This window comes from Dreissena polymorpha, chromosome 7, assembly GCF_020536995.1.
Source record: "Dreissena polymorpha isolate Duluth1 chromosome 7, UMN_Dpol_1.0, whole genome shotgun sequence".
NCBI lineage: Eukaryota > Metazoa > Mollusca > Bivalvia > Myida > Dreissenidae > Dreissena > Dreissena polymorpha.
Window position 1 is genome coordinate 61,376,042 of NC_068361.1, and position 5,385 is coordinate 61,381,426.

The following is a 5,385-nucleotide window of genomic DNA, read 5'->3' on the forward strand; positions in this document are numbered from 1 at the left end:
AGCAGCAGTAGCAATAGTAGCAGCAGTAGTAGTTGTAGTAGCAGTAGTAGTAGTAGAAGTAGTAGAAGAAGTAGCAGCAGTCGAAGCAGTAGAAGCAGAAGCAGCAGTAGCAACAGCAGAAGTAGTAGCAGCAGCAGTACCAGCAGTATAAGCAGTAGCAGCAGCAGCAGCAGCAGTAGCAGAGTAGCAGCAGTATAAGCAGCAGTAGCAGCAGTAGCAGCAGCAGTAGCAGCAATAACAGTAGTAGCATCATTCGCAGGAGTAGTAGCAGTATCACTAGTAGCAAAAGTAGCAGCAGTAGTAGTAGTAGTAGCAGTAGTAGTAGTAGTAGCAGTAGTAGTAGAAATAGTAGCAGTAGTAGCAGCAGTAGCAGATGTAGTAGCAGTAGTAGTAGTAATATATGTAGTAGTAGTAGCATTAGCATTAGTTTTAGTAGTAGTAGTAGTAGTTATAGAAGTAGTTGCGGAAGTAGCAGAAGTAGTAGTAGTATCATGTGTAGTAGTAGTAGTAGTAGTAGTAGTAGTAGTAGTAGTAGTAGTAGTAGTAGTAGTAGTAGTAGTAGTAGTAGTAGAAGTAGTAGTAGTAGTAGAAGAAGTAGTAGTAGTAGAAGTAGTAGTAGTAGTAGTAGTAGTAGTAGTAGTAGTAGTAGTAGTAGTAGTAGTAGTAGTAGTAGTAGTAGTAGTAGTAGTAGTAGTAGTCGTAGTAGTAGTAGCAGTAGTAGTAGTAGTAGTAGTAGTAGTAGTAGTAGTAGTAGAAGTAGTAGTAGAAGTAGTAGTTGTAGTAGTAGTAGTGGTAGTAGTAGTAGTAGTAGTAGTAGTAGTAGTAGAAGAAGCAGTAGTAGTTGTAGTAGTAGTAGTAGTAGTAGGAGGAGTAGTAGTAGTAGTAGTAGTAGTAGAAGTAGTAGCAGAAGTAGTAGTAGCTGTAGTGGTAGTAGTAGTAGTAGTAAAACTAGCAGTAGTAGTAGCGGTAGTGGTAGTGAGACTGGTAGTAGTGGTAGTGGTAGAGGGACTGGTAGTAGAGGAAGTAGTAATTGTAGTAGTATTTGTATTAGTAGAAATAGTAGCAGTGCAGTAGCAGCACCATCACCACCAGTAGTAGCAGTAGTAGTTGTTGTTGTAGTAGTAGTAGAAGCTGCAGCAGTAATAGTAGCACTACTAGAGTAGTAGTCAAAATGAGTATGGTCGTTTGTGTTTACGCTATTTTACACATACTAGTTAGTGTTCACGTCACAATACGATGTTTATTCGGCTGAAATTCCATTCCTATAGTAGTGGGGGACATATTGTTTTTGCCCTGTCTGTTGGTCTGTTGGTTGGTTGGTTGGTTTGCGCCAACTTTAACATTTTGCAATAACTTTTGCTATATTGAATATAGCAACTTGATATTTGGCATGCATGTGTATCTGATGGAGTTGCACATTTTGAGTGGTGAAAGGTCAAGGTCAAGGTCATCCTTCAAGGTCAGAGGTCAAATATATGTGGCCAAAATCGCTCATTTTATGAGTATTTTTGCAATATTGAAGATAGCAACTTGATATCTGGCATGCATGTGTATTTCATGGAGCTGCACATTTTGAGTGGTGAAAGGTCAAGGTCAAGGTCATCCTTCAAGGTCAGAGGTCAAATATATGTTGCCCAAATCGCTTATTTTATGAATACTTTTGCAATATTGAAGATAGAAACTTGATATTTGGCATGCATGTGTAACTTATGGAGCTGCACATTTTGAGTGGTGAAAGGTCAAGGTCATCCTTCAAGGTCAGAGGTCAAATATATGTTGCCCAAATCGCTTATTTTATGAATACTTTTGCAATATTGAAGATAGCAACTTGATATTTGGCATGCATGAGTATCTCATGGAGCTGTACATTTTGAGTGATGAAAGGTCAAGGTCATCCTTCTAGGTCAAATATATGGGTCAAAATTGCTCATGTAATGTAACTTCTGCAATATTGAAGATAGCAATTTTATATTTGACATGCATGTGTATCTAATGGAGCTGCACATTTCGAGTGGTGAAGGGTCACGGTCAAGGTTATCCTTCAAGGTCAAACGTCATATAGGGGGACATTGTGTTTCACAAACACATCTTGTTTTCTTTTGGTTCTAAGCACAGGAGAGAAGCCCATATTTGTTTGTATTATTATTTATATGCTATAATAGAGACAATTAGTTCAACTTCGTTTGACGTAAAACTATAGCATCTTTACTGTAAACCATGTAACTCGAACAATTTTTAACGAATCAACTACACACCGGTTGTTTTCGAAAGCTAACAAAATAATTTATCAGGAAAAATTTACATCAGTACCATTGTTCCAGCAATATATTTTACGCTATTTACATTGAAATATAATTAAATTATCGGGTAAATAATGTTTTAGTGTTGTGTTTTACATATATTGCTGGATCAATGGTACTGATGTTAATTTTCCTGATAAATTATTTTATTAGCTTTCGAAACAACCGGTGTGTACTACTTCTACTACACTAATACTACTATTACTGCTACTATTGCTACTACTACTACTACTACTACTACTACTACTACTACTACTACTACTACTACTACTACTACTACTACTACTACTACTACTTCTAATACTACTACTAATACTACTACAACAACTACAACAACAACAACTACTACTACTACTACTACTACTACTACTACTACTTATACTACTACTACTACTACTACTACTACTACTACTACTACTACTACTACTACTACTACTACTACTACTACTACTACTACTACTACTGCTACTTCTGCTACTACTAATACTACTGCTTCTACTACTATTGCTACTACTACTGCTACTACTGTTACTGCTGTTATTTCTGCTACTACTGCTACTACTTGTACTACTACTGCTACTACTACGACTACTCATGCTACCACTGCTACTATTTCTGCTACTACTGCTACTACTGATACGGCTGTTACTCCTGCTAATTCTTCTACTACTGCAATTGCTGATCCTGCTGCTGCTTCTACTGCTGCTACTGATACTACTGCTGCTGTTGATACTGCTATTGCTGTTGCTGCTGGTACTGCTGTAACTGCTGCTGCTGCTTCTGCTACTGCTGTTGCTACTGCTGCTGCTGCTTCTACTGCTGTTACTTCTGCTACTGCTTCTACTGCTGCTACTGCTGCTACTGCTGCTATTGCTACTACTACTGCTACCACTGCTACTGCTGCTACTGCTGCGTCTACTGCTACTTCTTGTACTACTACTGCTACTACTACGACAACTCATGCTACCACTGCTACTATTTCTGCTACTACTGCTACCACTGATACGGCTGTTACTCCTGCTAATTCTTCTACTGCTGCTATTGCTGATACTGCTGCTGCTGCTACTGCTGCTACTGATACTACTGCTGCTGTTGATACTGCTATTGCCGTTGCTGCTGCTACTGCTGCTACTGCTGTTACTTCTCCTACTGCTGCTACTGCTGCTACTGCTGCTATTGCTGTTGCTGCTGCTTCTGCCGCTATTGCTGCTACTGCTGCTGCTGCTACTTCTATAACTAAAACTACTACTACTACTATTACAACTACAACTACTACAACTACTAACAGTCCCACTTCCACTACCACTACTACCAGTCTAACTACCACTACCGCTACTACTACTACTTCTACTTCTACCACTGCTCCTTTTACTACTACTACTACTGCTAAAACTACTACTGCTACTTCTGCTGTTGCTGCTCGTGCTGCTGCTGCTTCTACTGCTTCTATTGCTGCTACTGCTGTTACTGCTGCTGCTACTGCTACTACTGCTGCTTGTACTGCTGCTTCTGCTGCTACTGCTGTTGCTGCTTCTACTTCTGCTGCTACTGCTGCTACTGCTTCTACTGCTGATACTACTGCTACTGCTGCTGCTGCTGCTACTGCTGCTACTGCTGCTGCTGTTACTGCTGCCAGGAGATGCCGCTATTTATGACTTGTAGCTGAAAAAGTTACTATTACACCGTGCTTGCAGTTGAAAAAAATTTCCCCCACACCGGTCGACATGCGAACCTGCGCGATATTTGCTCGATATATTGTCGAGTGTCATATCGTGCGTTGCGCGTCGTATCGTGCGTCGCTCAAATGTCGAGTGTCGTGCTCGAAGGTCGACGCTAGACATTCAAGCGACATTCAAGCGATATTCAAGCGACGCACGATATGACAGTCGACTGTCAAGATTTTCTGCAATATTTGTTTTCTACAACCCAGCGCGATATGCGACACTCAAATCTTGAATGTCGCATGATTGTCGCATGTCGACTTCAAATGTCGAGTGTCATATCATGCGTCGCTTAAATGTCGCTTGAATATCGTGCGTTGACCTCGAAGGTCGACACGCGACAATCAGCTTGACCCTATCCGGATTCCGTACATGAACGATTCTGACGTAAACAAATTCAGAGGGAGATCGGTGATCTCCGTAAATATTCAAAAGCATCAAGTAACTTGGAGATTAATTTGTTTACAGAATAGCCAATATCGGTAGTACTCCTGTTGGAAATCTCCGTATACCGAGCCTAAACACGCATATTCTAGTGGTTTATTATCGCCATTGTTAAAAAGTTGAAAAAGAAAAGATTCTTACATCTTGTTTGCAAATTGACATGTCTATGTGAATATACAGTGAACTAGATTTGATAAGGTAGATTACTGTTAGTAATACTAAGAAACTTTTTCCAATATTTTGTTAACTTTCGTTGGTTTTCCAGATAAATTAATTACGAGCCGCCCAGCGTGCGTTTGACCAACTAGTATTTAACGGCGTCTGTGTCCAACCCTTTTTCGACCAACATCGATCCGTGTTATTGTTAAATTAAATCTTTGTAAAATTTCGCCAGTGTGCACTAATCAATATATGGTACTTTTTCTTTCTTACCCCCCAAACAACAAAAAACAAACAACGCGAAATATTAAACATGCAATATATATTTCTTTCTCGTCAATTTAATTTGCTATCTATTATACTAATAAACAAAATTGATATTATGAATGAGCTAGTTCGACAAGTACAGGGATACATAATCGCGTTTTGCTACGATATAAACTAATGGTTGAACGTGACTCAAACTATATAAGCGTTGAACGTGAAGACTATATTTTCCTATTTAACAACTATGGTAGGTGCCTGTTGACTCGCGTGTTCTTTTTGAGTCGTGGATAGGCCTATCGATATCACGTGAAATCCCTGTGTGTGTATGTCAGCGTTTATTTACATGACATCACCGAGTCTTCACAACTATCCTATGTGCTGCCTTGACGTGAAATCCCTTGATATAACGTTCGCATAGGTTGCAGTTCGTTAATGTGCTGAACCGACGTGAAATCCTTTGTTAAAACGTTGGCATATGATGCAGTTCGTTACGT